The following is a 12,465-nucleotide window of genomic DNA, read 5'->3' as shown; positions in this document are numbered from 1 at the left end:
AAATCATCATGGCAAAGTGGGAAGGCAGATCTTTGGGAGCACGGGAAATTTAGATTTGCATTCCCATTCTGCTGCTAATTAGCTTTGTTATCTTGGGCAAGTTATTTAACTTCTCTGAGGTTTAATTCCCTTCTCTTTTAGGAGGTAGGAACAGAATAAAACAAGCCCCGCCCAGTGCTGCTGGGAAGATTAATTAAAAGAAAAATGCACGTACAGGCACCAAGGCTATATATATTGGGGATATGTGGTGGGTGACAAATAAAACTGGAGCTCCCAGCACTGCAATTGTTAAAATGTTAAAGGGGAGAAAGCGAAACTCCATCATTTAGGCGAGAAATAGGGATAAAATGTAGAGTAGCAGGAGGTTTGCTCATATGCTAGATGACTGTTTGTTTATTCATTTCCCAAAGATATTACAAAGGCTGTGAATATTTATTTAGTTCTGCTCCCAATAGCCCTTCTAATAGGGAATTATTTGGGTACAACGAAAGACATTTGTAAATGCGGCTGATAAGACTGACACTGGACAAGGAGTGTTTTGTTGGACACAAGAATTCTATTGTCACTGGCTTCAGTTGTCAAGTGCCCGGGGAACCCAGAATTTATGGTGACAGCACAATGGGCCTTTCAGGGCCCAGCAAAAGAGCTGTGAGATCCCGCTCCCCGGCTTTTCAGGGCTTCTAATCTTTTTATCGGGCCCGGACAATGCCGGATTCAGCTGCTGCCTGCGCCTCCTGACTGTCCATTGGCCATCAGGTATTGTGCGGTAATTACCATGGTGACAATGGACTCTCTCTACACCAGTCCATCGGTGCTTTGGAAAACGGCAAAGGTTGTCACTTTGTATTAGGTGCCTCTAAAGGCATGGCTTACTTAGAAAAACTACTAAAGAGAAATAAAGATAATCATGCTAAGAGTTTGATTTAAAGGGCCACTGTGTCAAATCCATTTGTAACCCAGGAACTCTTTATGGATGTTTTCCCGTAATTACAGCCAGACGCTGGGCGTCATCCCTGTACAAGCAGTGAGTGGCCGGCCTTCGAGATTTTGCAGGGAGCCCTGAGCTGTGGGCAGCTGGCAGCCCTTGAATTCCTATGGGAGCAGAGGTCTAAGCTGAGCCATTATACTTTGAGGGATCCCTGAACTTCTTTAAAAACTCAGTTTCCTCATCTGAAAAGGAATGGTGTGGAAAAATGCTCATAGATTAATATTAATTATATATCCTGTGAATGTATATTAATATATACAAATGTATGGTTATTAATCAATATATGAAAGCTTTTCCATCTACCATAGGGCTTTGTGAACAGCAAATAGACAATAAAAGGTAAAACTAATGTTATAATCGTGCACAATTGAAAAAGCACCATCTATACCTTTTCATAATCACAGCTACTAATAATCATTGAGTGCCTACTCTAAGTGAGGTATTGCATTTATTATCACTGTTCTTTACAATAATCCTACAAAAGAGTTATTAATATCCCCATTTTATAGTGAAGAAACTGAGGCTCAAAAAGTTCTTGCCAAAGTCAAATTAGCTTGGAAGAGGCAAAGCCTGGATTTTAAGTCCTGTCCCCTCACATTTAATAGCTTCTTCCCTCATTTTTTTTAATCATAATCTACCAATTTATCTTATAAAATATGCTTCACCGTATGGTTTTGGAACTTGGGCAATAACAGGAAAGAAAAACACCCAGTGGTGAGTATTTAATTGGGTTTATTCATCCCTTCAACAATGTCAGGAACATGTGACACCCATAAAAGGAAGAAGCCCGCATCTGCAGGGAACCCAGGCTCTACTGCCTGTGCCCCTTCTCCTGTCTGTGGAGCAAGAAAAACACACAGCAATATCAACAAAACAACTTGGTGTTTCTAGACCAACAGAAAAGTATATGGCCTTTGCTTGACTTCTATGCCCAATAAAAGTTTCAAAAACCTGATATTTTATCGTTTAATAGTAATGTATTTAATCATAGTTTGTATTACTCAGCTCCATACCAAAATATCTCAAATTCCCTGTTGTGTTGTTATACCAAAAAGTAGAAATTATGTTATCACATCCGAGAGAAACGGGCATACTTTACCCGGGGAAGTAGGTCTCGTTGTGGGTTCTTAAAGCTGGCAGGAAAGAAGTAGATTTTTTAGTGATTTGGTCTCTGCTGCTTCCTTGCTCTATGAATTTGGATATTTACCACTTAGCCTCAGTTTTTTCACCTGTAAAATGGAGCTGTCACTCTCTCCTTGGGCTACCCTGCTCCACTCAATGGCAATTCTTTCCCTTTTATACCCATCACCCCTGTGTCATACCTGTATATGCACAGTTAGTGGCCTGAGGATCCTGAAGCATGCACTGATGGAGTAAGTGGGGCGGGGACTATTTTAATCTAATTCACATATACTTTCAGCCCTTATCCTCCCCCACAGCACTATATGTTGGTGTTTTTGTTGCTGGAGTGCTGTTGACAATGATCCTGGCACACACCTGCCCGGGCTGAGCCCACATTCCGGAAGAAGACCCACACATGGAGAGCTATAAGCCGGGGTATTTGATTTGGAGCAGAAATCCTAAGAGAGGGATGGCAGCATGACTCGTGGGTCAAAGGGAAGGATATGGCTCTGCATGTACTGAGTCTTCAATACAGTCAGAGCTCAGCAAAAGAAATTTGCCACAGTCACATCCCCATCTGTCCCTGAGTTTCCTCCTTGATTTTGATATGCTTGCCAAGTATTTTCTCCATCCCACTTTACACCCTTGGCTTCATGGTGTTCCTCTTCCTGATTTCTCAGTCTCTGAACTAATATATGGCATGGAGTGTCTTCGCCTCTAAGAGGTTCAGTACTATGGGTAGCCGAGCACAGCAATGGAAGGGGCTGGTAGAGAGCAGTGTTTCCCGTACTTGAAGAGGGCCCGTGATGGCATGCAAGCCTTGGGAAATGAAGGGAAGATGCCCTGAGAGTAGGTAGGAGTGCGTGCAGCAGGGCTGCATTGTATTTTTCTGTCTCAAAAGGGACCACACGATTCCAGGCCTCGGGGGAGTCATTAGATGTGGGGAAGGTCTGGGGGGAGAGGGAAAATGAACATTCCAACCAAGAACACCAATGCAGAAAGAGAACATCTGCACTATACCTGCCCAGCCCTCTCAAACCTAATGAACTCTTTTTTCCCATCAATTCTGTTAAAAGCACAAAAACAACTTAGATTTCTTCTGTTCATTTTTTTTTCTAAGAAAGATGGTATAATTGTATACTACAGACATTGTCCACAGAACCCAGAGCCCTCTTTCTCAAATGTTTGCAGTGATCAGAATCATAGACAATTCACCCATTTATTTTTGCTTTCCTTCCATGGCTCTTAATTGTCAGTGCAAGCTTTTGGTGAAAGGAGTTTTAAAGGAGACATTTTGCAGGGAGGTAAAGAATGCAAGGCCAAGTGGGAGTTCAATTCCTTTTTATAGATTAGAGAAGTAAACTTTTAAGAGCACAATGGCTGTATCATGAACTGATTGGAGAGCAGAGAAGAAACACAGGCTATGAAGTCTGCACTGCTGGATTCTGATCCCACCTTGGGTGTTATGGGCTGTACACCTCGGGCAAGAGTTTGACCTTTTTGAGTGGTGGGGTGAGATACCCTGATGAGTTCATGATACCCAGAGTGGATATATGCATTTAAAGAGAATACATTGGTAAGGACTGCAACAAATGCCCGTTCCATCCCTGTTTATGGTCTCCTATTCATCCATTTCTGGGTAACATACCACCCCCAAATTTAGTGTCTCATAACAACTATTTATCATTACCTCTTACAGTTGAGTTGAGTGAATCATCTGGGCAGTTGTTGCTTGGGCTCTCATGCTGTGTAGTCAGATGGCTGGAGTCACATGAAGGTTTGAGTGGGTTGGATGTCCAAGATGGCACCTTGGCTTACCATCTGGCTCTTCAGCTTGGATGCCTGGAACAGCTAGACATGGCTGGGCATCTCTCTCGCTATCTATGCAGCTTCTCCACATGGCTAGCTGGAGCTTCCTCACAGCATGGAGGTCTAGAGCATTCAGACTTCAGACGTGGCAGCTGACTTCTCCCAGAGGAAGCTTTCCAAGAACACAAGACAGGTTACCAGGTTTTTATGACTCAGCTTCTGAAATCATATAGTATCACTTTTGCAGTGTTTAACTGGTTACCCAGGGGCAACTCGGAGTCACATGGAAGGGGACCACATAAGGGCATGAATGTCTGGGCGTGTGATTCATTGGGGGAGGGCTGCTGGAAACTGGCTACAATGTGGTTGCAAGTTGGGTCCTTCCTTATCAGTTATGTGCTGAATGAACTGCCCCCTGTGACTCCATGTGCATCTTTTATGACTCCATGTGCATCTGCTACTCTATCTTTGACATCCTGGAAATAGCACACATTAGGACAGTTTTCCTGTTCTTGATACAGTCACCAAATCAGGGAGCCATGAACAGATTTCAGTAGATCAGTTCATCCTCAGCCCTTCACCAGAGGGTTTTTCACATGTTGTTGTTGTCCTTGTTTGTTTTGGAGAAGGCATTGTGTGTGAGGAGCTGTTAGGTGGAACCAAGATGAGCCAAGGAAAAGTGGATTTAGGAAAAATGAAAGATAATAAAGTCAAAGTAGGAAGCTGTTTAAGCCCTTAGTGCAGCCCAAGTTGATCCTAGAAGGTAGAAGTTCTGGAGAGGAAGGACATTCAAGAACTCCTTTATGCTGCTGTGTTAGGGACGCTATGCCAGCCGCACCTTCCTTGGTTCAGTGCCTCAGTTTTGGAAGACGACAGCTGTTCAGACACTCCATATTCCTCTCTTCATTCATTCAGCAAATATACATTGAACACGTTTCCTAGCTCTGGGCTAGGAAACGTGTTAGACACTTCAGGAGACGTGAAGATGAATCAGACCCGAATCGAGGCAGAACACAGCCCCACACAGAAACTCCAGAATGTGGTGCAGAGCAGGAGGGGGGCGGAGAGGAATGTCATCTTGACAAAGAATTGCAGCTCTGTCAGCCCAGTGCTCTGCTTTGCCAGCATGGGGATGACATCTCCTATCACAACTGCCACCACTGTCACTCTCTGCCCTTGAGTCTGTCATTCCATGAGGATTCGACAGCACCAGAACAGTGCTTCTCCCTTTAGGAGGGAAGGAACTTGCTTTGGACGCCAGTAAAATGTGGATTCTATCAGCAACCGGCTCTAAGACTTCCTGTCTCCCCTACAGGTTTGTCATTAGTGCTAGAGCAGATGCGTGTAAAGTATGTAGCGTATTATAAGAAGTTGGATGTATGACTGCTTTTATCTTTGTTATCAAAGTTCCAGATGCACAAATGGTTCATCAAACCATCCTGTGGGTACCTCTAAATCCATGACAAGTTTTTCCCAGTTTGCACACAATTGTGATAATTTGTTTACATCTTTCTACACCTGGACCGTTATTGTCTGAGAAAAGTGTGTCCTATGCAACTGTGTACCCCCAGTGTCTACTAGTGTATCACTTTATTGATTCATGTCACCTCTAGGTTACTGACGATCCTTTCACCTTTTGCAGAAATCACTGTATATTCAGCTCAGTGGCCTCCTGACGATCATTCCTGTTGCCATTTGTTGAATGACCAATCAGATGGGTGGAGTTTTGCGTTATAGAAATTGGCAGCAAGTATCCAATGGGTGAAGAAGGTAAGATGGACCGGCGTTACTGAGTGTTTCAAATGTAACTGTATTTGTGGAGATGGAAACGATGGCTTCCAGGCCCATCGCATAAACCTGCGGTGGTTTGAACCTTCACAAATCCGGAGTAGAATTTGGCAGGGAAGTAGGCCTGGGCTTTGAGGAATGTGATTATTCACTGTGGTTATTGGGTTATCTCTATGGAGCATCTATTATGTTCCCGTACAAGGATGATGGTAGTTTTTTGTTTTGGGTTTTTTTTTTTTTTTTTTGACTATAGAAGGTTCAGAGGAGAAAGAAGGAACTAAAGGGGGTTATAATTCCTTAGCAAGAGCTCAGCTGGATAGACTGACTAAGGCAACCGACATGTTGTTTTTTATCCCATTTTCTTCTTTTGAAAACAATTCTCTAAATATGTACAAGGTGGCTTACATCCCACGAGGAAAAGAGATCGCTAGGAGGCTGAACCTTTTAGATCTCAAAAGACAGAGCACTAGATCATAAGCCAGGAGGATGACTTCAACTCCAAGACCTGACTCTGCCGTTCATTGTCTGTGTGCCCCTAGGTTAAGGAGCTCTTCTCTGGGACACAACGGTGGTTGGATCCAGAGTCTCTAACAGTCCTTAAGTCTTAGGATTCTATGAATGTATTTACCTCCTTTATCTGCTCAGTGGTAACTGGAGCTATATTTTATAGGATGTCCAAATATTCAGATAAAAATTTAAGAATTAATTCGACCAGCATGACTTTCCACACTTTAGTGTCCTAGACCCATCCTTCCACGTGTCGGTGGCTCATCTCCACGTGTGTGTCCATCAAGTGCCTTAAATGCAGGGGCCAGATGCAAGTCATGATTTTCTCCTCTAAAGCTTTACCTTGTCCTGTGTGCCACATTTCAGCCACAGCACCAAAATTCACTCACACCAAAAACGTGGGAGGGATCCCACATGCCTCCCAACCCCTACCCCAATAGCAATTGATTCCTGTTGATTTACTCTCTGACTATCTCTGAAACATTTTTATTTTTCTCTATCCCCACTGCCACCATCCAAATGCAAGCCAGATCCCCTTTCTCCAAGATTTTGCCACAGCTGCCACCTAACAGATCTTTTTGCCTCCAGTGTTACTTCTCCCCCTGTCAGCTCCAGCATGATCCATCTTTCATACACATCCTGAACAGTGTCCCTAAATCCAGAGATTATGTTACTTTGCTACTTAATTGCTTTCGATGTTACAGATCTGAACTCCTTCTCAGGCTTCTAGGACCCTTCGTTGATGGGGCCACTGTTCTGTTGTCCAGAGTCACTCTCAGCTGCTCTCTGCACACCCACCCTCACTGTACACGTCCACTCTAGGATCTACTATAAGGCACAACCTTTATTTCCCCAAAGCCCAGTAATCTCCCTGTCTTCACAAGCTAAGTTTTACTCATTTTATACCTTCACTTGGACCTCACTACCTCTAAGGAGTTCTTTCTGATCCCTGAAGACTGGGCTTTGGGTGTCTCCTAGGCTTTAGTCATCGAGATTACACCATTTACTGTGATTCCCACATTGGGTTGTAATTGCCTGTTTAGTTGTCAGTCTTCCCAGCTAGACCTGAAGGTTCTTGAGGATTGGCCTTATTTTGGAACCACCAGGCTCCCAGTTGCAAGCACTGTATCTGGTGCAAAGTAGGTTCTCAATAAATATTTACTAAATGTATGAATAGAGGCTTTAAGTATAGTTTAAATAGAAGATGAAGAAGGGGACCTGATGTTACCACAGAGAGAAAAGTCACAATGTTGACAGCTAACAGGTATTCAGTGCTTACGATATGTCAGGCACATAAGGTCTTGAAAGGTATCACCTCCCTTAATCCTTGCAAAAACCTACTGTGATAGATTCTATTAATATCCAAGATATTACAAATGAGAAAACCGAGTTTTAGAAAAGTAACTTGCCTATGGCCATATTGCCATACTTTTATCCTTGGACGTTTTTATCCTTGGAGGTCTGACTTTAGCTAGAGCTTTTATCTTTGCTTACTCCTTTCTTTTGTCTTCCCCAGAATTAATCTGGTCCATTATGGACCAAAAACATTTCCTCCACGTAAGGCTAAGACTTTTCCTGCAGCCCACACAAGCTATTTTTACTTAGATGGTCAGCCCCTGTGACTGGGGCGTGTAAATCTTTGGTGATTTTCCAGGTGTTTTACACTCATATTTTAATGTGGGTTTGTTCTGGGACAAAATTTCAATTTGGGGAGCCCCCTACTCTTTCCCCCATGTTCTGGCCAATGTTTGTCATGGGAATAAACCAATGAATGAAAACACTCTTAGTGAAGGCAGAGCCATGCTTTCCTGCAAATGCACCAGTATGACTTGGAAATTATGTGGCCGACTCCTCTCATGTTAGCACATTTTGCACTCATTTGCTCTGAAGCCTGGCTCAGCAGAGGGAATGCATCCCTCCTCTGGAAATGCCTGTGAATGATGATCATCTCATTTCTGCCAAGCCAGATGGGTCTCTTCATTTCCTCCGACCTTTGAATTCTTCAGTAGGACTTGCGGCTGACATTTCCTTTTTTTCTTGGTAATAGGGACAATTAGAATGAGGTATCAATGAAACAGAGTCAGAAGTTAAATGGAAAGTACTTCAATTTAATTTGTCTTCTAGGAAATCGTTTAGGTGTTTTTTTTTTCCCACTTAGAAATTAAGAACAGCCTGTTTCGAAGAGTTCTGCATAGCTTTTATTCCAAGGAGAGGAAGGTAAACTATTCTAATGTTTGTAGCACCCTTAAAAAAACACAGGATGGTACAGATGGAACAGTCCTTTGATCTTTCAGGATAATCTTCTTGTTTTAGACATAGGATTTCTTTTTTTTTTTTTGCCTAGAGGCAGGAAAGGACTTGGATCATACTATAAGATTTTGGAAGGGCAAAATGAAACTTACCTACAACTTTGGCTCAAGACTCAGATTCTTGATCCCCAATCCATTCAGGATGGCCGTGTTCCTTGAACAAGTGCCTGTGATGTGCCAGGATACAGGCAGGGATGAAAGGCTCTTTCCCTTTCTTCAAGGAGCTTACAGTCAAGGAGCTCTGTATAAAGCACTCAGAATCCTAGTGGGAAGGGAAGAGAGGGGGATGGGAGGTAGAGAGAAAGACTTCTCACAAATGGTTGTGAAGTGGTTTGGACTTAGGGATCAACTCTCTGGCTGACTTCTAGGGAAATCCACTTGAACCTCCGTTCCTGGTACATTTTTCTTACTTAGACACCTCCTCAGAGCAGGAGAGGAATGACCTGAGTAGCTACAGGACAGAGCTTCCTGGCCCCGCTACCACACTGAGCTTTTAGTAGGGCATTGGGGCACAGATTCGAACGTCTTGAAGCGAAAAGTATTTGTTGTTATCCTCATGAAAAGTATACACACGTTGAGACCCTCCTGACTGATAATCAGCAGGGGCTGATCATCACAGGCCACCCAATTACCTTTCATTTGCATAAACATTTGCATAAAAATCAATCCCAAAAAGCCCCCTGGGGGGGCAGCTCACCTGCTCTGGAGCAGCCACCAGGCTCTGCATTGTCCCTGACAGTGTGAAATGTCAGCAGCCTGCCTCCTAACCCCGCTGCCTGCTGGGTCTGTCTGTGAAGGCACATTTCCTGTTTTGGGATATAGGCCACTGTGGAGAAAGAGGCCAAGTATCTGTCTGTAGCTGGTGCCCTGAGAATCATAAACAGACACTCAGTTCACTTGCTGACTCCTTTGCAGATCCTCAGTGTGTACACTGTGACTGTCACTAATGCAGTCAACTAAGGGATACAGGAAGCTCTCATGTGCCAGGTAATGTAAATATCCCACCTTTGCCAGAATCAGTACTAAAGGACAAACTTCAACCGAAGCCATGGTTCTGTAATCTTGCTTTATTTAAGGAATGGTGAACAAAGTGCACAGACCCTCCTGATCAGGACAGTGAGAGCTGATGTTTAATGCAACGCCCATGTGCAGACACTGTGCTACGTGCTCTATGTTCATTGTCTTGTTTGACGTCACCAACACTTTGGTATGTGCCATTGTCCTGATTCTTTTATGATGAGGACACGGAGGTTCAGAGAGGTGAATGAACTTCCTGAGGGCCAAACGATGAGCGACGTGTAGAGCTGGGGCCTCCACGCCTCAGTACAGTACCGTAGTGCCTCCAGTGTGTCTCTTCCAATTCTTTGGTGTCTTGCCTTCTGGTCTTAACCAAGTTGGATGGTGGTTATATTATAATTCTTTTGGTGGTCATATCATAAATCTCCACGTGGGTTATAAGGGAGACAGACCTAGGTGCTGCTGGCTAATGTCGCAGTGTGCTGCTGAATGTAGGCACTGAGTGAGAGGCAACCCATGGGGACGGGAAAATCATCAATCATCTCTTGAGAACCATTCCTACTTTAGGCCTTGGACTAGGTGCCGATACAGCAATGAACGAGATGCACATGTATCAACACGACAATTGTACCAAAGTCATATCTTTAAAGAGCACCCCTTCTTGTGGTGGAGCCAGGTCAGCAGAAAATAACCATGGCTTAGAGTTTCTTAGCTCCATGGGTTCGTAGGAGCACAGAGGGACTGACTCTGATAAGAGAAAATCGGGAAAGGCTTCAGTGAGGAGGTGACCTTTGGGTTTAGATGTGACGTATGAGTCAGAATTTACCAGGAGACAATCAGGAAGGATTTTTCAAGCAAAGAGAAAAGTGCAGAGGTTCTTGAGGCAAAATATTCATGACTAGGTGGTTTGTTTGTTTGTTTATATCAATAGGTAAGACAGTTACAAGGTCTACAGAAAATTAAGCATCCTTCAATCCCTATCTTCTAGTCTCTCAATTTCCTTCCCTGGAGGCTGCTACTATTTTCAGTTTTCTGTGTGACCCTCCAGAGAGTTTCCAGGCAGTTACGACGCTACAACCACACACCCATGTACTCGCTTCTTCCATGTTTGTATACGTAGGTGGTATCCAACTGTAAACACTCGTACGTACACTGTTCTACACCTTGATTTTAAAAAGAAAACTTTATTAAGTTTCCCCCCTTGTTTTTGTTGCTTGTTCTCTGATTTTAAGCTTTCTTTAAGTTTTAAAACATTTCAAACCTACAGAAAAGCTGCAAAAATAGTAAAATTAATTCTTATAGACCCTTCATCTTGAGTCACTGATTTTTTTAAATCATTTCCCCCATGTTCCATGCAACAGCTGTATGAACGTAATGCCTAATCGAGGTACAGCTTGGAGGTCAGTTACCCAGACACTTAGGTGAGCTTCTTCTCTCTCCCCAGCACTTACTTAGCAAGATAACCAAGATGTACTTGAAACCAAGAATACGTTCCTCTCTTTGTCAGTTTCCCTGAGATGCCAGAAGCAGCAAATGTACCCCCAGGATGGAGATGGCAGGAGGGGCCCCTCTTTGGGCCCCTTGCTACCCACTTGACACTCATCTTTGGGAAAGGATCTTCCCCTGTCTCATCAAGTAGGGGAGTCTCAGGCAGGTGATCACGCTCTCTGCACACTTCCCTTCTGGACCCAGTGGTCCAGGATGGGAACAGACAGTCCCGCTGAAATCTACCCACTTCATTTCCAGCAACCAGCCATGTAGATAGTGTGACTTTTCTGTTCTGCTTGTCAGAGTCAACACGGCATCTCAAAGGCTGGTGTAGGGTTCCCTCCTTTTAAAGATCAAAGCACTTGAACACTGCTTGTTTATCTGTGCATTTCCTCCGTGCATTACATGGCAAGGAATAGTTTGTTCTCAACGTGAGAGGCACTTTGAATACTGTGACAGGCAGGAAGTAACCCAAGAAGACAGTGTGATATGGTTTTGCCGTCAAGTGCTCTGGGCCCAGGAGGATTGTTTTCAGGTATTCATTCATTCGCTCATCAAATAATTCCTGAAAGACACCGTGACATTCTTTCATGCTTTGTGCCAAGACCTATGCATGCTCTTTGCAGGCTGGGTACTCAGTGTCTGTGGGGTGATAAACATATCTGGGCTGAAGAAAGTAGGTGAACCTGAGAGGGGTCAGGTGGAATCACCAGGGAATGACTTCCTGGCCATTCAGTAATTGATTTATTCGTATATCAAACACACTTACTGACTGCTTACACTGTGCTAACTCCACACATTCACCTGTGACTAAGATTACTGCAGTTCCTGTTCTCATGGAACTCATGCCAGTGAAGAGGGCTCCCCTGACCCCCTTCTAAGTCTACCTGTTTTCTTCAGTTGGGCCCATCAGGAAGGTTCAGCTGCTCCCAGAATGTTTCAGGAAAAAATCAGGCCATTGCCCAGCAGCCCTCCCAGCCCCATGTGATTTCCAAGCCAGAGACTCACCATTTCCTCCAGAGGCTACTAACCCAAATTACCCTGTGCCCTGTGGGGCATGCAGAGCTCAAGGCAGTTGGAGAGAGCAGAGAAGGAAGGGTAACAAGACATTAAAATCAGCCACCAATTAACTGTGTCTGCTGAGAATCTAGAAGACTGCAGCCTGACACGTGGCAAATGCCTCCATTTGGAGGCTTTAGAAAAATTGTGGAGGGGCCAGTGAGTTCATCTTTTCAAGAGGCTCTGAATTTTAGAATCTAAGCACCATTTGAAATGATGTTAGGTTTCCATAGCAACAGTTCTTATACTTTTTTTTTTTTTAAAGAAAACATGTTTAAGAGTTTGGCCACATACCTGCAAGAGCTAGAAGGAACCTCTCTAAATGAATATCTAGCAAGTTCCCTTAAGTATCGCATTTCTGTCCATAACAGATGCTAT

The 12,465-nt window shown here is 43.8% G+C and overlaps 1 protein-coding gene across 1 annotated transcript in view; it reads left to right on the top strand.

The window, feature by feature from the left end:
* The window catches only part of CDH11 (cadherin 11), a 143,829-nt gene that overhangs the window by 54,974 nt on the left and 76,390 nt on the right, over nt 1–12,465 (top strand). The window contains exon 2 of the mRNA XM_067718759.1: nt 5,562–5,689. The gene's annotated coding sequence lies outside the window, so the exon portion shown is untranslated. The remainder of the gene's footprint in view (nt 1–5,561; nt 5,690–12,465) is intronic.

Source organism: Pseudorca crassidens, chromosome 20, assembly GCF_039906515.1.
Source record: "Pseudorca crassidens isolate mPseCra1 chromosome 20, mPseCra1.hap1, whole genome shotgun sequence".
In the NCBI taxonomy this organism is placed as follows: domain Eukaryota; kingdom Metazoa; phylum Chordata; class Mammalia; order Artiodactyla; family Delphinidae; genus Pseudorca; species Pseudorca crassidens.
Note: the sequence above shows the minus strand (reverse complement) of the source record. Positions and strands in the feature narration are given on the sequence as shown.